The sequence below is a fragment of the Pelobates fuscus genome, chromosome 3 (assembly GCF_036172605.1).
Source record: "Pelobates fuscus isolate aPelFus1 chromosome 3, aPelFus1.pri, whole genome shotgun sequence".
NCBI classification, from domain to species: Eukaryota; Metazoa; Chordata; class Amphibia; order Anura; family Pelobatidae; genus Pelobates; species Pelobates fuscus.
The window spans coordinates 283,981,529-284,008,463 of NC_086319.1; the positions used below are offsets into that span (position 1 = coordinate 283,981,529).

General features: G+C 43.3%; 1 protein-coding gene across 1 annotated transcript in view; it reads left to right on the forward strand.

The window, feature by feature from the left end:
- GMCL1 (germ cell-less 1, spermatogenesis associated) overlaps window positions 1-26,935 on the forward strand; it is a 184,603-nt gene that overhangs the window by 85,197 nt on the left and 72,471 nt on the right. The gene's annotated exons all lie outside the window — the stretch shown is intronic.

Genomic DNA, 26,935 nt, shown 5'->3' on the forward strand with positions numbered 1-26,935 from the left:
GCAAGAAAGGTGAGAACAGACAACAGCATAATTAGCCTGCCCTTTGGTGGGTCCCTGCTCAGATTTCAAGCTGGTTTTAGCTCGTCTTGTGCCATTAGAGAGAGAACATACTTTAGAGAGAGTTCAGAGAAGGGCTACTAAACTGGTTCATGGATTGCAGGATAAAACTTACAAGGAAATGTTAAAGGAACTTAACATGTATAGCTTTGTGGAAAGTCAAGATAAGGGGGATATGACAAACATTTAAATACATAAAGGGAATCAACACAGTAAAGGAGGAGACTATATTTAAAAGAACTACCACAACAAGAGGACACTTACTACTTAAATTACCTACTTAAATTAGTAGGGCAAAGGTTTAAAAATATCAGGAAGTATTACTTTACTGTTGGCTGCATAGAATAGCCTTCCAGCTGAAGTGGTTGAGATTAACACAGTGAGGGAGTTTAAGCATGCGTAGGATAGGCATAAGGCTATCCTAGACTTAAGATAAGGCCAGGGACTAATTATATTTCTAACATATATTAAGCATATCAGGCAGTCCAGATCCGAAATGCCAGCAAGTTCCCTCTGCACGAGAGAGACCGCAACCCCAGACGATTGTTTCAACCTTGTAAGGTATCATCAGTGATGTTTTGCCAATAGGTTTGTGGAAATATATGCCATCATTGTTGAGCATTTTATGCTGTGACCAGGTTCCAATATCTCCTGAGGCAGACTACTTTAGAAACTTTTTCTTCATAGTTATTTAATGGAATATAGTGAATAAATCTGTCATTTCTTGCTGGTTGTGACTGATCATGCCATGTTTGACTTGCCTGTAAGGTGAACATGGTATTTTAGTATATGGGAAAGACAATTGTAATTTTAGATTGCTAGTGTACAATTTTTTTAATCTTTGGGAACGTTTCAGATTCCATGTACTGTAATTCATATGATACAATGTAGAGCAAGAAAAACTATTTACACTGGGTTTAAGGGTGGGTTGTTGCATTCATTGATTAATGCATTTGCTAATTGTAAGGAAACCTGGTATATCCAATACCCATTCGGTAGTTTCCTTCCGAACGGCCAGAGCATCGGTGATTATAACTCTCCGTTTGGCAGATAAAATAAACCATTCCCATACGAATAAACAGCTTTACAAGAAGATTCCCTTAGTAAAGCATACGAATACCCAAACATCAGCCAGAGTCTAGAAGAAGGGTACAACAGAACTGAGCTTTATTATGCCTCACTGGCTTTTATGCAAGTCTGGACATAGTACAGACAATCATAACTAGAGAAATAGTTAAACACTCCCAGTACAAACATACAATTCCCTCCCCTGGACTTGGCAGATATAATAATAACTTCATTATCTCCAGGCAAAAAAAATAATTTCCCCCCAACTTTCAGAACACCCCTAAAAACAGGAGGCATCCCCTTAAAAGTCATATCCCCTGATAGCCCTGATCTGGGTGACCAACATATCCAAAAATCACCCAGATCAGTTCAGGGGTTTTCAAATTCTATGGAAGTGTTAGGTGACCGGCTAACCACGAGAATGCTGCCCAAAACGAGTTTGGGTGATTTTGTTCCACGAGTTTGGGTGATTTTGCCGGTCTAGTTCGTGAAGTTGAAATAAACAAATAATCCCACGAACGGTTCCCCCTGGCTCCTTGTAGCGATTGCTCCCCTCATACGAATGAACAAAAGTACCGAACAGCGCTCTCCTAGCTGTTCGGGAAACGAAGATCCAGCGTTCGTATGTTGGGTGTTCGGGAAGTTGAGTGTCCGATTTTAGTTCCAGACACTCGATGACCAAGTCCCGCTGCCTTTGTTCGCACAAACAAAATGGCCGCCGTTTTCTCAGCCACGTGGCATTCGGCAATACAAACGGCGGCTGCACAGGTAGAGGGTTTCATTGAGGCATGCTTTTGAAGTTAACGAGCCGGGGGGTGGTCTCTGTTCGGTAGTTAAATATACCGAATGAAAAAGGGGAGAAATAACAAACACAAAGAGGGATTTCTTCACACTCATATCCATGCCAAAGTAAGTAGGTACTTTTACATTTTTGAAGAGGAATTCCCTGTCATTCAGGTGCAGGGCCTAATTCATTCACTGAGTAAGCACTTTTGGATAAATAACTGCTGTGCATCAGAGTTAAAAAACAAAATGTGAGCAAAGCCATGCCGTTGTTTTATGTATAAACTTATTATTGTGGTTTCTAGCAGCAACACAACTAACGAATGTGTGTTTTGGATGTGCCCCCAAGTGATGTTTTTGTATGTATAATACAACTGAGAAGGCTTATGGGAGCTGTAAGTGTCATGATAAATGCTTACATTGTAGAAGAGTATGGAACAAATTTGTTGTGATGCAAGTAAGTGAAGTAGTTTATATTTTTCCCTAGAAAAATAAAAAATTTTAGCTCTATTCAGTCCTTCCTTTCAGGCCAAAGCATCAATCAGGTGGTCTCTGACAAAGGAGCTGAGAAAAAGATATGAAGTCCCTTTTTTTTTTTACCATCAAATCTTGCATGAGAACTTCCTTCCCTCAGCAAAGGCATTGAAAATGGGTCGTGGGTGGGTTTTTTAACATGACAATGACCCAAAACACACAGCCAAGGCAACAAAGGAGTGGCTCAAGAAGAAGCACATTAAGGTCTTGAAGTGACCTAGCCAGTCTCCAGACCTTAATCCCATACAAAATCTGTGGAGGGATCTGAAGGTTGCCAAACGTCAGCCTCGAAACCTTAATGACTTGGAGAGCATCTGCAAAGAGAAGTGGGACAAAATCCCTCCTGGGATATGTCTGACCTCTGTGATTGCCAACAAGGTTTTTGCCACCAAGTACTAAGTCGAAGGGGTCAAATACTTATTGAACTCATTGCCATGCAAATCAAAATTAGTTTTTCTAGTTTTTTATTTTTGTTGTTTTGTCTTTTACTGTTAAAATACACCTGCCATTAAAATGATAGACTGATCATTCCTGTCAGTAGGCAAACGTTCAAAATCAGCAGGGGATCAAATACTTTACCTCACTGTGAGTGCAGTTGAGCAGCCCAGGAGAATCCAGTTAGGACTGGGTTATCCCCCACTTGTCTGGGGAGGAGAGGGGTGTGGTGGTGGTAGGAGAACAGTGGAATTGGACTGGAAACTTGAAGGCAAGGAGATCAGCTGCCTCTCCTCCTCTCCATCCCCAGTAGGCCACAGGAGAGAATCACTGGCAGGCTGTAGGCTCATGTAAAGCCTCTGATCGTTTCTCCGGGACCCCGGGCTCTGATGGTACTCGATGGTGAGCGTTGGTGCAAGTTGGCAGGGCTCAACACCCCAAAGTCAGCTCAAAATACAGGAGCTCAGGCTCGGCACGTCTACTTTGCTTAGATGTCGGGACTTTTTTTTACAATTCATAAATATATGTAAAGTTAATCATGTGTGTCAAAGAATGAGAAAAGTTAGTGAATTGGTAAGCATACATCACACACATGCATGTGGACTGAGTGGATTAATCGGTGGCCAACTCTCTGATTAATCAGTATCATAACTTTAGGGAAGACTAGAATATCATTTTAAAATGTGGATTTTAATTACGGAGAACAAGACAATTCTTTAGATTAGAATTATATTAGATAATTTATTCATGGTAACCATCTTTTGTCTAAGCTTAAATAATTATCATATTGAAACGATATAACCCTTTCCATGTTATATTGGTATTTAAGCTGGTTTAGCACCTGAGTCCAAGATGTTTTTTTTTCCTGTATCCAATATCTTGAGATTACTCTTTTAATGGCCATCATAGTTACATAATTATAAATCATAGTTATGAATTATTAAATATATTTTTTGTGTTGTAAAATTTCATATATTTTAAATGAAAAAGGGCAACCAGAACATTGTCTTCCAGATCTTCTCCCAGTAATTCATATATAACTTTGAATGCCTTGTTTCATAGAGGTCTGAGAAGCGTACATCCCCACCAGATATGTTTAGAACTTCCCACTACACAGTTACACCTTCAGCATTGTTTTGTATTGGCAGGGTTAATTATATTGGAGACTTTTTTTGGTCCGTTTTGTGAATGTGTGGCTACTCAGTGGTGTCACAGTCGAAGGCTTTCTGATTGAAGCCATGTGAGATTTAATTTTCCCATAATGTTCTTTCTTTTTTTTTTTAAATTCTTTATTTTGGTTGTGCACTGATTGAACAAACAGTCGGCGTGTGCCACAACAGCGACATCCGGTATAGAAGGCAAACACTGGTATGACATGTTATGGCATTTGATATACAGGCACATTTTTATAATATTTGAAAACAGTAGTTCAGGATCACGTTTGGTGTTAAATATGATAGCATATTACACATGTCATGGAGAAACAGATATAGAGGAAACATATGCTGGGAACAGGACTTGTGCTTAAAATGTACATATATTATTAAATAATAATAAAAGAAAATTAACTGAATAACAGTACTTCTTACTAGCGTATATGTGTTAACGTTTAAGGTATCTGAATATTAGATCGCTAGAGCCAGGCGCCGTTTTAAAATCAAAATACTGGCTGATTTGGACATATTTAAGCATACTGAGTTAGCTGTAGTGTGGTTCAGGTTAATACAAATCGAATATAAAGCCTAATATGCTAAGGTAACCAAGCGTGTTCTAAGTTAAACGTATGTTTTTTAAGACATACTAAACTAGCTATGAGCTAGGTTGGTAATACATAGTAGATTCTTACTAAACAAAACTAATAGCTTTAAGACTTGCATTGCATGCCTGTTCTGGTACCCATGTTTACACCGAGAATAATAATAATTATAGCTAAGAGATAAAGAGAAAATAACAATATAAAGAGAATGACATCAGCCCCTATGGTGGTTATTTGCTGAGAAGGGGGGACCTGTAGCCTGGTCAGCCTGTGCCTGTTCGGGGTAGGTCATCGCCCCATGATGCAGTCAGAGTCCAGAGAGCCTGCAGTCCAGACATGGCAACATGCCAGGTGTAGGTAAGGTGTTCGCTGGGTTGTAACGCTGTAAACCTGCGCCATGCTTTACTGTATACGTTTTGGTTAGTCCCGATTGCAGATCTCCTTACTTGGCTCGGTCGCGGGCTGCCTGGTTTCCTGCGCGGTCGGTCCGCTGTGTCCGCCATTTTGGGTCTGTCTCGGAAGGCTGTGTCTCTCCGGGGCTTGCGCCTGTAGTTAGTAAGTAGGCGTTGTGGCCTCTGATGTTTACTTGCTGGTCGCCCCGTGATGGGCTTTTTCAGGTCGTGTCTGCTCTTTGTGGAGTTCTCTTTTGCCACCTTTGGAGCGGCCCGGTGTGGATGCCTGCTCGTCGTAGGAGTGGGGTCCGGGAGGGGAATTACTCCTGTCCCTCTGGCTTCTTCTATTGAGGTCTGCGGTGTGCTGTCTGGTGGCGTACCTTGTGTTGCTGGCCAGAAGAGTGCCTCCAGCTTCTCCCATAGAGCGCTGAATAAGCCATTGAGACGGAGCTCGGTTTCTTCACTGGCGCTGTACTTGGCTACGGCGTGTGGGCTAGACGCCATTTTGTAGGCCTCAGTAACTTTTTCTCTGTTAGGAGATTTTGTCGCTTGGGTACCCTCCGTTAAGGAGATTGTAAGAGGGCGGTCCGCGATAACCCCCGTCGGACCATGGGGGGGGGAACGAGGGCTCTGGGTCAAAGTTCTCGCCGTCGTTGGCGGCAGGAGAGCGGCCGTCTCCCCTGTGCCCGCCATGCTAGTAGGCCTCGCTGGGATGTCGGTTGCGTACCGGTGGGAACGTCGTTTAACGGGTATCAATGTGTGCACCCCGTTGTCCAGTTGCTTTTGGTGGCCTTTATGTGACTGTGGGTCGCCTTTAAAGTGGCACAGATTGCCGTTCATTCAGTTGGAAGCAGGAGCTCATGCAACCTGCGACCGTTCAGCATGGCCTCCAAGCCCCGCCCCCCCATAATGTTCTTTCAATGTTCTTTCAGTAGTGCTTTCAGCCTTGCATACAATGTAAGTTAAATAATAAAGAGAATTAAAAGCAGATTGCAAGGGGGAAGAGAGGTCACTTGTTCTCCCTTATATTATCTGCAGTTGCTTGATGCTCCATTTACCTTATTTCTCTCTCTTCTAATTAGTTAACTTGGTTTTACCCTACTGCTGCCACGTATAAAACTATAAAACATAAGAACACAAAAACAGTATGCACTTTTGTGATTAAATTAGAACTTAATTTGTTCTGTTATCCCCTGCCTGGTTGTATAATAAATAAAACATAGCTAAATATGAAGTTGTTTTGGCTGCTGAAACATAATTTTTTTCACTGTAAAATTATCACAAATTAACACATGTTGAGACCCCCTGTCACTGTAGAGTTGGGTAAAGCGGTCAGTATAATTTGGGGAAAGATTTGTTTTTTGTTTTTTATACATTAACAGTCCTGATGAGAAAAGGTCTGTCTGTTTACCAACAGCAGTGTACTACAGGCACTTGGTATATTGTGAAGGGACTTGCAGTAGATAAGTTAAAGGCCAAAATGCGATTTATTTGACTACAGATTTTTGCAGACATCCCAACAAAATTATAGTCTTGCTTTCTCAATCCCTGTATAATCACTCAGCCCATTTGGATCTCTAATTCAAACTGCAAACATGAGTGGCAGAGAGACTGAGAATCTTTATTGTTCAAGCGTGTGTGTGTTATATACATATATTCTTTTGAATATAATGCACATTGCATCTTTAAGATTAGTTAACTCCATTAGTGCTGCTAAATGAGCTGCATTCATTTCCTTCATTTTTTTTTCTATTTTTTTTTTTTTTAATTAGCATGCAAGACAAATATGTCATATAAGAGGACAAAGAGTGCAGTGCTATACACAGTAAAGGTGTATGTGGAGAGGTGTACAGCAAAGAAAAAGGCTGCTGATAGGAGCAGTACAGATCTTGGGATCTGCTATCTTCAGCGGGACAGGCAGCCTCTTTTGGACGGAATTTAAAAAGTGAATCCCATCCAAGTCTCCTCCCGTCTGCAAAAAATAATAATCCACAATTATATCTACGTTCCCAGTTCTTTTCTGATCTCAACAGAGCAGGAAGTCTTTGTTTTCTTCGTAGCACGGATCTGAGGAAGAATTATCTAAAGCCATCAGCTCATACAAATGCTATGGAAACAGCCAGGGAACTTGCTTGCTGAGCTGTATTCTCTAGTATCAGACTAAAATCCCAGTGTGATATCAGTATGATACATAAAATAAAAGTGTATAAAGACTCTTATAAATGCAGGGACGACCAGGATGGATTCTTCATATGAACCGCAACCCAGTGTAATGGCTCTAGAATATAAAAAGCTGAGACATATTTATTCAAATACAAAATATATATAGTAAAATTCACTCACAAAGGGTTCAACAGAATGTAGCACACCCAAGGAGTCTGTAACGAAACGCTGTCACTGAATACCATGCCCACATGTACCCACCCACTTGTCCAGTCAAATTGGACCCCCAACGACTTGGACTGTGGACATGGCTGGGGGGGTCCCCCTCCCCTTCCTTTTCCTGTCCTAGCAGAGTGTTGCCAAAGGGACAATCCCAGCCTAGATTAAACTGGTTGCTTTGTCTCTTCTCCATCCCCCATCAGCTTCTTAGGATTGAATCCCCTGTTGTATGGTGTTGGAGGGGGTCTGTGCCTGTAAAACCATGCGTGACAAAATAAACGGCAGTTATTGCAGTTGTACCCTTCATCAAGTCTCGGCCGATGTTGGGGTAACCAAGGGCTCTAATCACTGATTTACTTGGGAGTTGGGAGACTTAAAACAGATATACTCAGTCGGAGTATAGGGGATCCGTTACAGAGTCCAACTCCCAACAGCCTGGATGCTCCTTTTGAAGCTATCTCCTTTGTGCTGGCTTCAGTGACAGCTGTGGAGTCCTAGATTTGTATCGGCTGTTTAGATGTTCGCTGCATGCGTTCCACTGCGGCTCGATGTGCGTTCCACTGTGCTCTCTGATGAAGTGACCCCTAGAGTCACGAAACACGTAAGGTTGCTTCTGTTTTCACCACTTGGAGTTAAACAGCACAGTGGAACGCACATAGAGCCGCAGTGGAACGCACGCGGCGAACATCTAAACATATGTTTAGACATTGGCTGTTTGCAGCACTATACTCATTCCTTTTAACCCATTGTTTACTAGACTCACCCCCTAGACTATATGGTTTGTTTTTATCTGTATTTTTAGTTTTAATTTTATATTTTTATTTCATTTGTATCTACTCCTGGTTGATGTACTAAATTTTAGTATTTTTGCTCATTTACTTTATCACTATTTAATCCTGCCACAGATTCTGGCTGCCGGGTGTGGTAATTTTTAAGTTATGAAAGCGTCTGCTTTTGTATTCTTAATATGCACACTCTTTTTCCTTATGAAACTTTTTTTTCGTCTACTTTCTTTGCAGTATTTCCAATCTCTTGAAACTAGTGAAACTCTGTAGAGAAGGGCAGAGTGGTAGCCAAGACTAAACACTTAATCCTGCTCTTCCTGTAATTAGCTGTTACCCGATAGTGAAGAAAAAGCTGAGTAATTCATGTTCAAAAGAAGTGATGGATGAGTCTCTAAAAAGAGCTGAAGCGTCAGTTGGTTTCAGTCTAATCTACAACAGAGCTTCTTAGATATTATATCTGCTGCTTAATGGTCCAATACTCTCCATCTTCAGGATCTCTTTAGGATCTATTTAACTATTCCTAAATCTAAGAAAAGTTGCAAAATAGAGTTTAGCTCAGATGCTTTAGATAATTCTTCCTCAGATCCAGTTTCTCCTGACTCTTCGGATAAATCTTCAGTTTTCCTGAAGAAAACTTACGGTACATAAATTATTGAAGAAAGTTTCCTTTGTAATTAAAGATCAGGAAGGCGCACAAAAAGAAGTAATAAAATGTGAGCAGGATATTGCTTTGCTGTAGAGGGATGTGGATAGATTGGGGGGACTGGGCACTAAAATGGCAGATGAAATTTAACTGAGAGAAATGCAAAGTTATGCACTTTGGGGTCAAGAATGCACAAGCAACTTACATCCTAAATGGTAGTGAATTTGGGGTAACCACACACGAGAAGGATTTGGGAATTGTTATAGACCACAAATTAGACCGCAATATGCCATGTCAATCTGCTGTTGCTAAGGCCAGTAAGGTTTTGTCATATATAAATAGGGGCATACATTCTCGGGATAAAAATATAATTTTGCCTCTATAAATCGCGGGTAAAACCACACCTTGAATATGCAGTGCAATTTCTGGCACCTGTTCTAAAGAAGGATATCATGGCACTAGAAAAAAGTGCAGAGACAAGCTTCAAAATTGATAAAAGGAATGGAGCATTTTAGTTACGAAGAAAGGTCAAGAAATGAAAATCTCTTTAATTTTGAAAAACGGCGCTTCAGAGGGGATATGATCACATCATACAAATATATTCAGGGCCAGTACAAACCATTATCTGGGAATCTACTCATAGGCAGGGCTATACTTGGCACACAAGGTCACACTTAGGCTGGAAGAAATTAGATTTCATCTAAGGCAAAGAAAAAGTTTTTTTTTTTTTTTTTTACAGTAAGAGCAATAAGGATATGGAATTCTCTGCCTGAAGAGGTTGTTTTATCAGAGTCCATACAGATGTTTAAACTGAAATTGGATACATACTTGCAAAAAACATAATATACAGGGATATAATTTCTAATTAGTGGGGTAATAGCTGCTTGATCCAAGGAGACATCTGACTGCTTTTTTGGGGTCAAGAAGGAACTTTCCAAGTTTGTTGCAAAATTGGAAGTGCTTCAGACTAGGTTTTTTGCCTTCTTTTGTATCAACAGCAAAAACATATGTAAGGAAGGCTGAACTTGATGGGCGCAAGTCTCTTTTCAGCTATGTAACTATGTAGAAGCTCAAGAACAAAGTTTTTCCACGTCATACGAATTTAAAAATGTTTGACCAGGGAATGGCAGGCCCCTTTCAAGCGCCCATTTACTACTAAACATTTTAAAACAATCTTTGCATTGAAAGAAAAAGACTGTCTGGTTGGGGGATTTACTGAAAATGGACATGCCAATACCCCAATTAGCGGTGTAAAAAACCCAAAACAAAAATAAAATAACCTTACCGACAGGTGATGTGGCAAGTTTTAACCCCTTAAGGACGTAGGACGGTTCAGGACCGTCATCGGCATTTTTTCATTGCCGACCGACGACGGTCCTGAACCGTCCTAAATTTAAAATGTACTTACCCGATCGCCGTCGTTCCCCCGGCGGCGATCGGTGGTGCTCCCGTTGTGGTTAGACTGCCTGCAGCCCAGACAGTCTCCCCATGGCGAATTAGGACCCCTGTGGCCATGTGATCGCCCAACAGGGCGACCACATGGTCACAATAGGTGTCCATGTGTCTGCCTGCAGGGGGACTGCCTGTGCTGACAGGCAGTCTCCCTGCATGTGTAAAATAAAATAAAAAATTAAAGTTATAGTTAATAAAAAAAAAAATATTATTATATATGTGTATATATATATATATATATGATATATAGACATATATTATATCTATATAATATGTCTATATATCATATATATAATGTCATGCTAAGTGTATTTTTATATTAATATGTACATATATTAATATAAAAATACACTTATAATTAAATTACACACGTATATATATATAATATATATAATAACTATATATAGTATATATATATTATTATAAAATACAAATAATAAGTAATTTAAATTAAACGTAAAAATAATAATAAAAAAATTATATATCTATACGAAATTTTATTCTAACTGTATTTTGATATTAATATATATTTATATCAAAATACACTTAGAATGAAATTGTATATATAAATAAATAAAAAGAATACGAACTATTCATATGTCCATATACAAAATTACATAAATAATTATATAAATCTACACGTAGACTTCAAATATATAAATATGCATATATATTTAAATTCTACATGCGTATTTATGTAATATTTTTACATAATTAAGTTATTTTATTGATTGCAATTTAAGGGACCTGCCTGCCAACCCAGGCCGAAAGTCAAGAGAATTTAATTTGCTATCACTGTATTTTACCCTGTAACGTTCTACGACACCTTAAAACCTGTACATGGGGGGTACTGTTTTACTCGGGAGACTTCGCTGAACACAAATATTAGTGATTCAAAACAGTAAAACATATCACAGCAATGATATTGTCATTGAAAGTGACTTTTTTTGCATTTTTCACACACAAACAGCACTTTTACTGATGATATAATTGTTGTGATACATTTTCCAGTTTTGAAACACTAATATTTGTGTTCAGCAAAGTCTCCTGAGTATAACAGTACCCCCCATGTACAGGTTTTATAGCGTTTTTGAAAGTTACAGGGTCAAATATGGGTCAAATATTTTTACATTGAAAATGGCCAGGTTGGTTACGTTGCCTTTGAGAGCGTATGGTAGCCCAGGAATGATAATTACTCCCATGATGGCATACCATTTGCAAAAGAAGACAACCCAAGGTATTGCAAATGGGGTATGTCCAGTCTTTTTTAGTAACCACTTAGTCACAAACACTGGCCAAAATTAGCGTTCAATTTAGTTCTTTACTTTTTTCACACACAAACAAATATGAACGCTAACTTTGGCCAGTGTTTGCGACTAACTGGCTACTAAAAAAGTCTGGACATACCCCATATTGAATACCCTGGGTTGTCTACTTTAAAAAAAAATATGTACATGTGGGGTGTTATTCAGCAATTTATGACAGATAATAGTGTTACAATGTCACTATTGATACATTTTAAAAATGTATGTTTTGAAACCGCAATATCCTACTTGTAATTATAGCCCTATAACATGCAAAAAAATGGCAAAAAGCATGTAAACACTCAGGACAAAATTTTGAATTAATTTAGCAGTTTTTTTCATTCGCTTTTGTAGATGAGTAAAAGATTTTTCACATAAAAGTCAAAAAACATGTATTTTTTTCAATTTTTCATCATATTTTTTCATTTTTTAAAAATTAAATTACATGAGATTATATAAATAATGGTATGTAAAGAAAGCCCCTTTTGTCCTGAAAAAAACAATATATAATTTGTATGGGAACAGTAAATGAGAGAGCGGAAAATTCCAGCTAAACACAAACACCACAAAAGTGTAAAAAGATGCCTGGTCGCAAATGTACAACATCGCAAAAACAGTCCGGTCCTTAAGGGGTTAAAGATGTAATTGATAAATAAGCAGAAGCCAGTTTAACCCCTTAAGGACCAAACTTCTGGAATAAAAGGGAATCATGACGTGTCACACATGTCATGTGTCCTTAAGGGGTTAAGAAGGGGGCAAAAGCAAAGGCCTGATCACTAGTGCTTCTGTGGCAAGCGCACAGAGTTGCTGGCTGGATTCTCTGGAACACTTTTTTTTTTTAAATCGAGAATCTACACACGACCCTGTGAAATTACACAGAATGTTAGGTTTGCTTAAAATTTTCTTTCACATGCTATCAATGAGTCTCTCAAACTCTCTTCTAGAGTTATGGGTCTCTCTACATTTGCAAGAAGATCAGTCTGGCTCAGAAATTGGGCTGCTGATGCAGTTTAAACATTCACTGTGCAACATGCTTTTTGCACAAGGGAGATTATTTGGGGGACAATTAGATGAGCTTTTAAAGTAGATGTCAGAAGGTAAAAAAAGCTCTCAAGATGGAAAGAAAGACAAATGGAACAGGAACTTCTCAAGAAACCATACACATTATAGAAGTTTGTTTTGGAGCTAAAACTGTAGGGAATCTCAAAGACCATCCTTTGACTCAAGGCATAATAGAGTTAAAAATAGAGTCCCAAGTAACGAGACAGAAAATTCTGATGCCAGGTTCACAAGAGACAGATTGTCGATAGTTCAAAACTGGAGGAGAACTACAGAAAATTCATGACTCCAAAAGAAGTTCCAGCTATCGAACAGTTAAAAGGTACTTACTCCAGAATTGTTAAAAAAAGAAAACACAAAAAACTGTTCATTTGGGCCTATACTAGATTTAAAACTAGTCAACTAACACATCAGTAAAAAGCATTTTCAAACAAATACCATAATTTTGGTCATAATACTGAAGCAAGAAGATTGGATGGCATCACTATATTTAAAAGATGCTTACCTCTGCATAAATATTTTCCTACCAAGCAGAAAATATATTTTTTGCATTGTCCACAGGAAGAATTTTCTATGCTTCTAATTCTGAGCTGTATCCTTTGGCCTCACATTGGCTCCAAGAAGAAAAGGTTGAACATGAATTCCTTATTTTGACGACTGGGTGATACTAGCACCCTCAAAACAACTTTTACAGGACATCAACACTTTGTTGCCTGAAAGAACACGGTTAGATCCTGAATTGGGAAAAATCTAAGCTGACTCCAGTCAAAAGTATATGGATCTTATAATATATTCTACGTTCATGACTGTATTTTTGCCAGTAGAAAACCAGAAGAAATTATTTCAGACTCTAAAATCTCTATCCATGAATCAGGTACCTTGGTTTACTTACAAAGGCCAGAATGAGACCATTGCAAACTAACATTCTGGTGGAGTGGAATCCCAATGATTAATCTCTAGACCAGGCATAGGCAACCTTCGGCACTGCAGATGTTTTGGACCACACCTCCCATGATGCTTTGCCAGCATTATGGGTGTAAGAGCATTATGGGGGATGTAGTCCACAACATCTGGAGTGCCGAAGGTTGCCTATCCCTGCTCTAGACAATATTATGCCTGTTTGGGAATCCGACAAGAATTTCTAATTATCGATCAAGTGCGTGGCCTGGACGTCGACCTTCATGGCTGCTTGATCTTAGTGCTTCCGCCGATCTGCACTCAATATAGCACTTACCTGAAGCATCGAGACCCGATATCGAATTTGTACCACCTCAGTATGTCAGCCGCAGGCTCGGGAGCAAAGCAGCCACGCAAAAAGAAAGGTGACAGCTGTTCCATCGCCTCCATGATGGATCTCTTCACAGCCTCCGGTGTGATATCGACCTCGCAAGGAGGCAACCGCGCCAGTCCGTATGGCTCCCTATCCCCGGCATCCACAAGGGATGGCGAGGCACCTGCTGGTCACTCAGGCGACACCTCACAAATTCTCCACAAACTGTCGGAGGTAAGGCAGTATCTCGCAGGGGAGATCACCCGTAACTCTAAGGAAGTCAGGGCCAAAATCCAAGCCTTAGGGGCTGCACCACAGACCTCGAGCAATGAGTGGAGACGACCGAAAATGCCTAAAACTCCCTAGTTACCCACTCTGAAACACTAGCACAAAAAATAACCTGGAGATGCAGGTGGAAGACCTCTCCAACAGATCAAGGCAAAATAACCTGCGCATACGTGGCCTCCCTGAAACGCCTGAGGGCCCACTTGCAGAGAAAATGGAGGAGGGGCTATGAACCAGGGTAACCACCATGTTACATAGGGGCAGGGCCGGATTAAGAGCCCAGTGGGCCTGGTGCTGACAATTATGATGGGCCTATTTACAGAATCTCATCGACCAAAAACACTAAAACAGTCATACCTCCCAAGCGTCATGTATCTGATGGAGATGGTGTTGAAGGGAAACTCATAGGATGCAGCTATAAGAAAACACATACTCTATGCTAATCTCTCTCTAATTTATGCTTTCATCTTACAAGTAAATCCATACCCCCTAACAGCAGTGTCCAGTGAAGCAGGAAGTCAATGGGCTGGGTAAAAGGGTGGGCCACTGGTGCGAATCACGTCACCAGACCTGCCAAAAGGGGAGAACATGCCCAAAAAGGGGGCATGACTGTCCAAAGAATTTGAAGGACAGCCTGGCATGAATGCATGTCAGGCTGCCCGCCAATCCTTCAGGCTGGCCAACTAAGGGCATACTATGCAGGCAGCATTCTGAGTTTGACATAAATGCTTCTAATGATGCGCTCACTCTATGCTTTCTAAGGACTGTCCCCTAGCACTCGCTGGTCCACTTGTCTCCTTATCTTCTTACTAGCAGTCAGAAGTTCCTGGTATACAGTCTGAGACGGAGAAAAGGTGTATGTAGTGAGTGTAGAAGAAAGGAGGGGACATACCACAGTGTTAGAGAGACCAACAGCATTACCTATACTAATTTTATTGTCAGCCAGTCCACACAGGTTTTGTTCCCATACATCCCTCTTAAGCTTCCAAACTTAAAGGGACACTATAGTCACCAGAACAACTACAGCTTATTGTATTTGTTCTGGTAAGTAGAATCATTCCATTCAGGCCTTTTGCAGTAAACACTGTCTTTTTAGAGAAAATAACTCCACTGGCCACTCCTTAGATGGCTGCTAGAGGTGCTTCCTGGGGCAGTACTGCCTAGTGTGCAGCACTGCCATTCAGTGTCTCCACCCTCTGCATGCAGACACTGAACATTCCTCATAGAGATGCATTGATTCAATTTATCTTTATGAGGAGATGCTGATTGGCCAGGGCTATGTTGGACTTGTGCTGTCTCTGCCCCTGATCTGCCTCATTTCCAGTCTCAGCCAATCTTATGGGCAAGTATTGTAATTTGCTCAGACCACCACTTCTGATGATGTCAGCAGACAGTCAGTTCAGAGGCAGAGCCAGCAGCTGCAGACTTGAATACAAGTTATATTTTACTATACTTAGGGAGGCAAGAAGGGGCCAGGGTGGTGGTTTTAACATAATAGGGTCAGAAATACATGATTGTGTTCCTGACCCTGTAGTGCTCCTTTAAGCAAGAGTATGTGAAGAGTAGTTAGGGTTGCCACCTTTCTTGGGGAAAAATACCAGCCTTAATCATTTGTATAATCACAAGGAGTGACAGAGTGACATCAGAGAAAATTCTGTAAAAGCACCAACACACTACTCACAGTTTGATTCTGCTGTATAGATGGATTGCTCCCAATGTCTCCCTGTCACACTAGGGACACAGACACTGAGACATGGGGACACTGAAACATTTGGGGACACTAAGACACTAGGGACACAGAGACATGGGAACACAGACACTGGGAGACTAGGGGACACTGGCTGGGAGACAGACACTTGGGGACACTGGGAGACTTGGGGACACTGAGACACTAGGGACACTGGCTGGGGGACATGGGGACACTGGGAGAAATGGGGACATAGTGTCTCCGTGTCCCAATGTCTCAGTGTCTCCCAATATCCCTATGTCTCACAGCATCCCCATGTGTCACAGCATCCCCATGTGTCTCAGCATCCCCATGTGTCTCAGCATCCCCATGTGTCTCAGCATCCCCATGTGTCTGTGTTCCCAGGTCTCCCAGTGTCTGTGTCCCCATATGTCCTAGTGTCTCACTGTCACCTAGTGTCTGAGTGTCTCAGTGTCACCTAGTGTCTGAGTGTCTCAGTGTCCCCTAGTGTCTGAGTGTCCCCATATGTCCCCTAGTGTCTGAGTGTCCCCATATGTCCCTTAGTGTCCCCTAGTGTATCAGTGTCCCCTAGTGTCTCGGTGTCCCCATGTGTCCCTACTATCTTTCCCCCCCATCCCTCACTTACTGTAGAGCTGTTGTCTGGACTCTGTGCTGTGTTGCTGCTCCCTCATGGATCAGTGAGTAGTAGAGAGAGGCAGGGATATGCTGTAACTTCCTATACCTGCCTCTCTCCACACACAGAGACCCCTACTGGCCGGTGCTGGTATTGCAGAGTAATCTCCATTTATTCTAAGAAAAATACCTGCATTTGTATTGCGGGTATTACTGCAATACCGGCATGGCCAGGCAGCCTCAAATACCAGCTGTGCCAGTAAAATACCAGTCAGGTGGCAAACCTAAGAGTAGTGTAAAAAAAAAAAATATATATATATATATTTTTTTTTTTAAATGGGCCTATTCCATGGGCCTGGGCCTGGAGCTGCAGCTCCATCAGCCCCTATGTTAATCCGGCCCTGCATAGGGGTGGTTCACCCGCAATGTTACCCCACACGGGATTGCCCCTTATGGGATTTGGGAGTTTGAGGGGACGCACGGGTGTTACCCGACACCCTATATACACCCCTCTATTAACGCGATTGTGACTGGTACCCGATAATTAGTTACCCAGATTGGGAGGGTGCTCTTAGGAGGGGGTTAAGGGGAGGGGGGAAACCCATCCAAAAATAATATATATATATATATATATATATATATATATATCAGGAAAAATGAGAGCACTCACTGGATTTGTAATAAATCTTATAATAAATCATCAGCAAGTAAGAAAATCAACGTTTCGACCGTCAAGCGGTCTTTATCAAACAAAAATGTTTGATAAAGACCGCTTGACGGTCGAAACGTTGATTTTCTTACTTGCTGATGGTTTAATATAAGATTTATTACAAATCCAGTGAGTGCTCTCATTTTTCCTGATTATATATTTGAGCACAGAGTACAAAAACTAAACCCAAATCTAAAAAACTAAAATAATCCCCACGAAAAAAAAGACTTGTATATCTAGCAAAGGGTTTGAATCATTACACACATTTGGCCCCACACCCCTCTAGCCAAATCTTCCAGACACAACCCGAAGCTACCCTTTAAACTCTATACCTAGCTGAATGCAAAGCCACCCCTATGAAGAGACTTCCCGAACCTCAACTGAACACTGAATGCATTGCTCATTCAATATCGATAATGTTAAATGGATTTTTATGCATTGAATGAATATGGGTCTTGCGCTTTGCAGCACAGCAGGCTGGGGATGGGAGCCTCCACCCTGTGTCAGGAAGGAAATGTACCGATTCGGGTGGGCTCGCACCCCTTGACTGCTCTGGCAACACAAAGACTAGACTGTTTTTGTTTCTGTTTATTAGGGTTTTTACACCTCAAATTCGCAGCAACATTACTTTTGTTATGGTTCTTACCCAAGGCACTGAGAGTCCAGGGACACCATTGGGACACATGCCGCCGACCCACCCCTCTGCCCCAATCAGGGAGACTCCTAATGCAACACCCACGCATGTACACCCCTCTTTGACATGGCGCTGAAAATAGTATCCTTTAATGTAAAGGAGTTGAACTCCCCCAATAAACAGAGACTGCTCCTGCGGGACCTTAGGGCAAAAGGGGCAGACATTGCCCTGGTACAGGAAACGCACTTCCCCAGGTCGCCCAAGATTAGGTTAACGGATAGGCACTACACTGGAGCTTACGAAGCCAGGACGCAGCGCAAAGGAGCGGGGGTTGCCATTCTCGTACACAAATGTTGCCCCCTCACTGAGACAGGCACCAATGTGGATCTGGAGGGACGATACGTAACCATATCAGGCACGTTGCATAATTACAAATTATTAACATTTACACCTCAAACGAGCCAGACCCCCGGTACTGGGATACTCTCACAACATTGATAAGCTCTGGAGGGGGAGGCATATTTTAACGCAGTGCCGTGTCCGGCGATCGACAGAAGCACAAAGCCAGGAGTCATAAGATCCCAAAGTTGAGGGGAGCAGGACAAACTGTTTCACACTTTCCTTGCCAATAGACGTCTCCTAGACGCATGGTGCATCCAGACACTCGTGATTTCACATTTTACTCTGCACCACATGGCACATATTCCAGAATTGATGATATTCTCCTAAATGGGTCGGGGGTAGCCAAACTTGCTCAATCAGACATACACAACATAACATGGCCAGACCACGCAGACATCGAAGTTACCTTAGACAAACTTAAGTATTCCTCCAATTGGACATGGAAACTAAACACTTGCCTGGTAAAAGACTACATCTGCCAAGCAGTTAGCGACACTATCCTAGACTACTTTACACACAACACATCCACGGAAGTCAACACGCTGGCAACCCAACGCACATCACAAGCGGCATTACGGAAGGCTGAACAGCAACACAAAGCCAACCCACAACAGACAAACTAACAGAACTAAATGCCATAAGACACTCCCTCAACGAACTATCCCTGGAGGGTGTGGCCCGCTCCATTCTCTTGTCCAGGATCATGTTCTATGAAAAATCCAATAAATTGGACACCATGTTAGCCAGAGCACTGCGCCCGGGGTGAATTCTGGCCAATCACCAGGGTCCGCACACAGCAGGGCAACCTAGTTCACACCCCACATGACAACAACGTTTTCACGGAATACTACTCCACCTTATACAACCCCTCCCCACACCTAGACGGAACAGCAGCTGACGATCCAGCAGCCTTGAATGCATTTTTGTCCGCGGCTAGGTTGCCGGGAGTGAAGGGGGAGGAGGCTAAGGCCTTACAAGCACCCATCACACAACCTGAGGTGGAGGCAGTGTAGCGGAATGGGACTTGGGACGGTACCCTCATGCCTGCTCTGGGTTTTTCCGTGCTGGTTTTCCCCCTCCCCGTTGTCCCCTACAGGGCTTGCAGTCCCTGTGTGAGACAGATCTCCCTCTTGTTAAAAGCCCATGCTTTTCCCCTGTTTCGCCTGGCTGTTTGTTAAATTCTGTTCTCCTGAGTTGCTCCCATGGTTCTTGTCGACAACCGAACAAACTACCGAAGGGCAGGCCACCCAGATGTGGAGTGTGCAGCTCATTTACACCAATAACCCCGTTCACACCTCCACAAACCGCAACTACATGAACATTCCAAGCGGTCGGTTGGGTGGCCGCCGTTCGTATGTGTGAACACGTGGCGGTGGCCATCTTGGAATATGAACAGAGACAGCGGTGTTTGGTCGTTGAGTGTATAGAACTAAAATCGTGCTCTTGACGGCGCGAACACCGCTGGGACTTCTACCTTCTTTTCCATTAGTGGAAATTCATGCAAACAGAGCGGCGTTCAGAGGGAGCAACCTCCCAAACTAGGTATTCATACGAACAGACACATGACACATGAACAGTTGTTATAACATTTTCTATGTGTTTTGTACTCCCGAAAGAGCCTATTTTCATGAAACCTTTTTGGGCAGGCGCCTAGTGTGCGGTTGGTCTAAACTATACCCCATTTTGGCTGTGTTCGTGGGATCTAAGCACTTTTCGGATGTATTGGGCGCTCAGACCCAGTCTATCCGGGGATATAGTACTTGAGGGGATACCTTATGGGGAAATGTATATTTTGGGATGTTAAAGATTATACATGTCCTGGACCTGAGAGGTAATGTAATTATATTGTGTACTTTGCTTCAGCCTACGCTCACGTCCAGTGGGGAATGCCCCTGGAATATGTATCTGGAAACCCATTGCATGGGGATTCTCATAAAAGGCCAGCTCCATTAAAATCAGTTATAACGGGGGGCGTGGCTGACCACCGGGCAAGATGGCCGCATAAGGACTTGCTCCGGCACCGAGTTCTCACAACCCAGCATTAAAAGGCGCAAATTAAAGCAATCCGACAACTCTTAGGAAGATGTCTCACCACAGAACAAAAAAGTCGACCTCGAAAACCGACAAAATGAACTTCTTCGGCCACAAAACCCAAACAACACACGCGGCCTCTCCGCAGGCTGCCCAAGATGGCGACGGAGATTCAGACACCAGCCTCGCCGTGACGGAGCAAACGCTGGTCGACCATATAACGAAAAGCTTTCTAGCACAAGCTCTGGACGCACAGTCCACCAAGCTAATATCCTCCTGGCAGCAAACAGCCGAAACACTGCGGAAGGAAATGCAGGAAATAGGGGCTCGCACATCACAAATGGAGGAGAAAATGGGGGACTTCACGGCGGCCCACAACAGCATGGCAGATCATGTCCAACATCTTGAAGACAAAGTGGACAGACTAGAAGCTCAGATGGCCGATGCCGAAGATAGAGCTAGAAGGAACAACATTAGGCTTCGAGGAGTGCCGGAATCGGTCCAACAGGCGGACCTTCAGGCCTACGCCAGAGGCCTACTGAGGGCCTATGTGCCTGATATCCCGGCAGATATGATGCTAATAGACCGGATACACCGCATCCCCAAACCGACATACCTACCAGATTCTGTACCACGAGATGTGCTATTCCGAGCTCACTTCTTCCATGTTAAAGAACTGGTCCTCAAGGCGAGCCGCACGAGGGACCAACCGCACGAAGATTACCCGACAGTCAAACTCTTCAACGACCTATCAGCGGCAACGCTGAAGAGGAGAAAATCCTTTCAACAGGTAGCAGAAGCCTTACGGCAACACGGCACCAGATACCGGTGGGGTTACCCGACCAAAATGCTGATCCAGCATGGCGGAGCATTCAAACCTGTCTTCACTCCGGAGGAGGGCATCAAGCTCCTAAAGGAATGGGACATTCCCATCATACCCACCGCGACAACCAACCAACCGATCAAAAAGACCGAGCAGGAGTGGAGCAAAGCCCGCAAGAGACTCTCTTAAACCGAGACTGTAACCCGCAAGTATCACTCACACAGCAAACACGATCCTACCATACTAGACATACCAACTAGCACCACCTTCACGTACAACTTACCGCACCCGCCTCACACTAACATGCCCACATGCATACATCACTATGCAACACACATGTAATAAATACACATTGACGCGGATGTCCCAGCTACTGGGCCGCGAGGCATGAGCAGCCCGCTCTGTTATTACAAAGACTACCTTACGATCTCAATCTGAACGGACTGGCTCCAAAATATCAGAGCGTACTAATTCACATTTACATTGTCTGTATTGTATGTAGAATTCTGTAAGATGTATATACTAAGGGCTGTGCACTAAGTACCAAGCCCCACGTAAAAATCAGGGGCTAACACCCTCACATCAAACCAGTAATGTATTTACCAATGTGCTTAGCGATACAAGGCCTACGCGGGGAAGCAGGATATTGGAGGGAAACCCTATCTAAGGGGGGGCCCTTATGGGAGACCCGTGAGCTCTCTAACACGATACCCGACCGACGAAGCAGGCTAGCATCGCCCCTATGCGCGACGGCGATTATGTCGCGCATATCGGCCATGGGCTGGGCAGAGGCCGAGTGTCCCTCCATCGGGAGCTAAAAGGACAGAAACAACTGAGACCTGTGTAAAACCCCAAAAGTCGGGGCCTATTCTAACGCTAAGCGCATGACGTTTATCTAACCAAGCCTTTATAATATATCAGGCACATCACATAGAACTCAACAGCCACACATGGGAGACCCGCACAACTCCCATCCCCGAGGTGTGGATACTCCACGCCAAACTCTCTTTGGAGAGAAATACGTTGACCCCATCCAAGTTCCTTCACCCTGGTTACACCCCCTTCCCTTATATCCCCCTCAGGAGAGAACAGAACTAAGAAAACCATATGCCCACCCAACAATTGTATTTTGTCAACAAATGTACAGAGCAAACATGTATGGGGTACAAGGTGCCCTGACCCAGCAACATGTCCCAAACCGATGTCCATAACGATCAGGACCCACAACACGCGTGGGCTGAACCACCCACATAAGCGCCGCATTCTCCTGGAAGAGGCAAAACGAGACAGGATAGATATCCTATGCGTCCAAGAAACGCATTTTGTGACCAATAAAGTCCCTAAATTTGGGCTTCCAGACTACACAACCCAATTTCACGCCACACATACCTCCAAATCCAAGGGGGTTTCGTTCCTACTACACAACTCACTAACGTTTGAACTACTGCATATTAAAAAAGATACACAAGGCAGATTCATAATATTGCATTGCATGATAAATGATACAGAATATGTATTGGCGGGCGTATACAGCCCCAACACAAACCAAAAACAATTCCTACAAAAGATCTTGAACAAGCTCCCTAATCCGACGCCTGGGCACACGGTCATTTGTGGAGATCTGAATCACGTGTTGGACTCCCGAGTGGATACAACTCTCCCAGGCCCCTCCCCACGACACACCACTACTGGTCCACAGAGCAAAGCCATACTCAAACTCATGACAGAACATAACTTGCATGATGCGTGGCGCACACTACACCCAACTGACAAAGAGTTCACATACTATTCACAAGTCCATAAATCATTCTCTAGAATAGACCACATATTGGTTTCGGGACCACTGTTACCGGGAATCACCCAGTGTGAAATCGGAGACATAGTGTGGTCGGACCATGCACCACTTACAACCACAATAAGAAGCTCCTTCCCTCATAGGGGCAGTGCGCCCTGGCGCTTAAATGATTCTCTATTACACGATTCGGCCTTCCTCTCACAAATGACACAACATCTGGAACAATACTTCCAAACCAATAACACCACAGATATAACACCCACCTCACTATGGCAAGCACACAAACCGACCATACGAGGGCTCCTAATCAGTAGGGCCTCATACGTTAAACGCACGTCCAACGCAGAATACCTGACCCTACTGCGCACAATTAGAGACGCTACAACTGCACACACGATCACCCCAGATAACACCCATCTAACAACAATTGCGACTGCTACACAACGACTAAATGACATCCACGTAGCTAGAACGGCCTATACAATGCAACGCCTCAACCTGAGGCAATACTCCCAAGGTAATAAAGCAGGGAAAGCTTTGGCAACTCTGCTTAAAAAAAAACAAGCCCGATCCAAAATCCCCTACCTACTTTCAAACAAAGGGGATAGACTTTACAACCCCCAAGACATAAATGACGAAATGGCCAAATTCTATCACAACCTTTACAACTTAGAGCGAGATGACAACACCCACCAACCCACAGAACTGGACATCAGCAATTTTCTAGACCTCACGACTCTGCCATCTCTGACGGCGCAACAAAAGGAAACAATACAGGCTCCCATTTCCACGCAAGAAATACTACAAACCATAGCATCCCTACCCCCTGGGAAGTCTCCGGGTCCAGATGGTCTCACAAACCATTACTACAAGACCTTTGCCACAATATTGGCCCCCTACATGACCCCAGTGTATAACCACATTATCACGGCGGGTATAATGCCAAAAGAGATGCTCATGGCACATGTAGTGACGCTCCCTAAACCAGGGAAACCACCAAACAAAAGCCAAAATTTGCGTCCAATTTCACTCCTCAACACAGATACAAAAATATTGGCTAAGATATTTGCCAATAGGCTAGCCCCAATTATACCCACATTAATCCATGACGACCAAGTGGGGTTTGTGGGAGGACGCCAGGGCGCAGACGGGGTGAGGAAAGTACTGGATCTGTTGGGTGGGCTGCGGGGGGGAAGTGAGCCAAGTGTGTTGGTATCGCTGGATGCCGAAAAGGCCTTTGATCGCCTCCACTGGCCCTTTCTCCACGCGGTCCTAGGGAAATTTGGATTCCCCCCACAGTTCACTGCGCTAATTCATGCGTTATATTCCCACCCCTCGGCCCAGGTGGTAAACGGGGGCTTCTCCTCGACCAGCTTTAACATCTCCAATGGCTCTCGCCAAGGATGCCCCCTATCCCCGATACTGTACATACTTGCTTTGGAACCCCTTACACAACTCATCAGAAACGACCCCAAAATACAAGGCATTAGAATTAAAAACAAAGAATACAAACTTACACTGTTTGCGGACGACATCCTCCTTACACTACAAAACCCACAAAGCTCGCTAGCCACACTGCACGAACTGATTCACCAATATGGAAATTGCTCCTACTATAAATTAAACATAAACAAAACACAAGCGATGGGAATTAACATCCCACAGACAGAGATGACCCACCTCAAAGACACGTTCGCATACGAATGGCGCACGGACCACCTTAAGTTTCTAGGGATAGCACTGACAAAGACCTTGGCAGGCATCCACAAAGCAAACTACGCCCCACTTCTCACAGAACTCAAAACTCTCATACATAGCTGGAAGGGGAAATTTATCACATGGGTGGGCAGAATAGCAGCAGCAAAAATGCTACTCCTCCCGAGAATACAATATCTATTTAGGACGATCCCCCTGACAGTCCCCAATAGCCTGCTACGCGAAATACAGAAAGTAATAACCTCGTTCATATGGAATAACACTAGACCTAGAGTTGCAAAAACCACCCTCTACAAAGCATTCCCACGGGGAGGTATGGGCTTACCAAACATAACCAATTACTACAAAGCGTCCATCCTAAGCCAGGTGCTAGCCACCAGCGGCAACCCCAGTCCCCCCCAATGGGTGCATCTGGAAGCATTCTACACAAACGACTTCACTATAGCGTCTCTAGCCTGGATGTCCAGAAAGTTACGACCAAAATTTAAGGATATCCTCCCCACAACAAAACTCACATTACATATATGGGATCAATTTGGAGACACACACGTTTGGAAAGGGGGCACCTCTTTAGCAATGCCCCTGGAAACACTAGCCCTAACGATACCGGGCTTTAATCCAAGAGTGTGGCACAATCACGACATCACACACCTGTTCCACTTATATCAAGGTCCAACACTTAAAACATTTGAGACCCTCCAAACACAGTGTGGAATACCCAATAAAGCACTTTTTTCGTACAGGCAAATCCTATCATGGTTCAACACGCAAACGATCTGCTCGTATAATCCAGTAAATGGTCTACAGCTGACGGAAGTGGAAAAATTAAGCCTTAACCTAATACCACGAAAAAAACTGATTTCTCTGGCCTACGCTACCTATAGCACCACAGCAGAACCCCAAGCATATACGTTTACAAAAGCATGGGAACAAGAAATGAAAACCCATCTTACTGAGAGCCAATGGGCCAAAGTATTTCGAGCACATACGAACCTCACACTGTGTGCCTCCCACATAGAGATCACACGAAAGATCTTGTACAGGTGGTACATGGTACCAGTAAGGCTCCAGAAAGGCAATCCCAGCATACCAGACACATGCTGGCGATGCTCCAATCACAAAGGGTCCATGCTACACATCTGGTGGTCTTGCCCGAAACTGACACAATACTGGTCAGATATCACAACACTGATACGGGAGAGCACGGGGGCTAGTCTACAACAGTCCCCCGAAATCTACATCCTACAATTACTCCCGGAAGATCTCCACAGAACCCAAACATACCTTATATATCACATACTGGTAGCGGCCCTCCAAACAATCAGCAGACATTGGCGCAACCAAAACCCGCCAAAAATAGCACAATGCATAACAGCATTACAGATGACAAAACGCTACGAAATAATGGCGCGAAAAAACAAACTTCCTAGACCATTCATAAGGGCAGCATGGGAATTATGGGAGAAATATATGACGACAATAGAGGGATGACCCACCCTTGTAACCGCACTATAGGATAGCCTCACAAACCCTATAAGGCACATGGCCCACTCCGACAGCTGTGACCATCCTGGTAACAAACACAATGTATTGTAAGCACCTACGATTGAAAGCACAAGACGACGAAGACCACGACAAAACAGGAAACTTATGATATTCATGTATAAGGGACAACCATGTAATGTTCCTATAAATGGCACTGCAGTTTAGCAATACAATGTAGACTTCTAGAGGAAAAGCTTGACTCTCCTTTTCATCCCTCCCTTCTGTCCCCTCACCCTCCCTCACCTTTCCCAAGGTTATAATGTTAAACATATTGGCAGATTGTTGAGACAAAAGACCTCCAACTTCCTACAAGAAATAATATGCATGTTGTAATGACACATTGTAAATGATACAATATATTTTGGATATATGTTCCCCCTGTTCCCCACCCCTCCCTCTTCCTTTCTGTATCCCTCCCCATTTTGAAATCTAAAAAACCCATTCAATAAAATACTAATTACAAAAAAAAAAAATCAGTTATAACCCCAGAGCTGTTGTCCAGTTGCTGGGGAGGTGTTGGGAGATTCTCCTGTATTTTGCCGTTTCCTTGGAGTATTCTACTTGTTCCTGAGCACATCTTGGAGTGCCAGCGGGGAGAGTCCCTGCTAGGACTAGCTCTCCGATACAGGCCGCAATCGCCACACTTCAGGGAAACAAAGCCCCAGGTCCCGATGACTGACATAGAGTACTAGAAAATTTAACAAGGAGCAGGCCCCTCACCTTACAACCTTATATAATCACTTAATGGAGGTAGG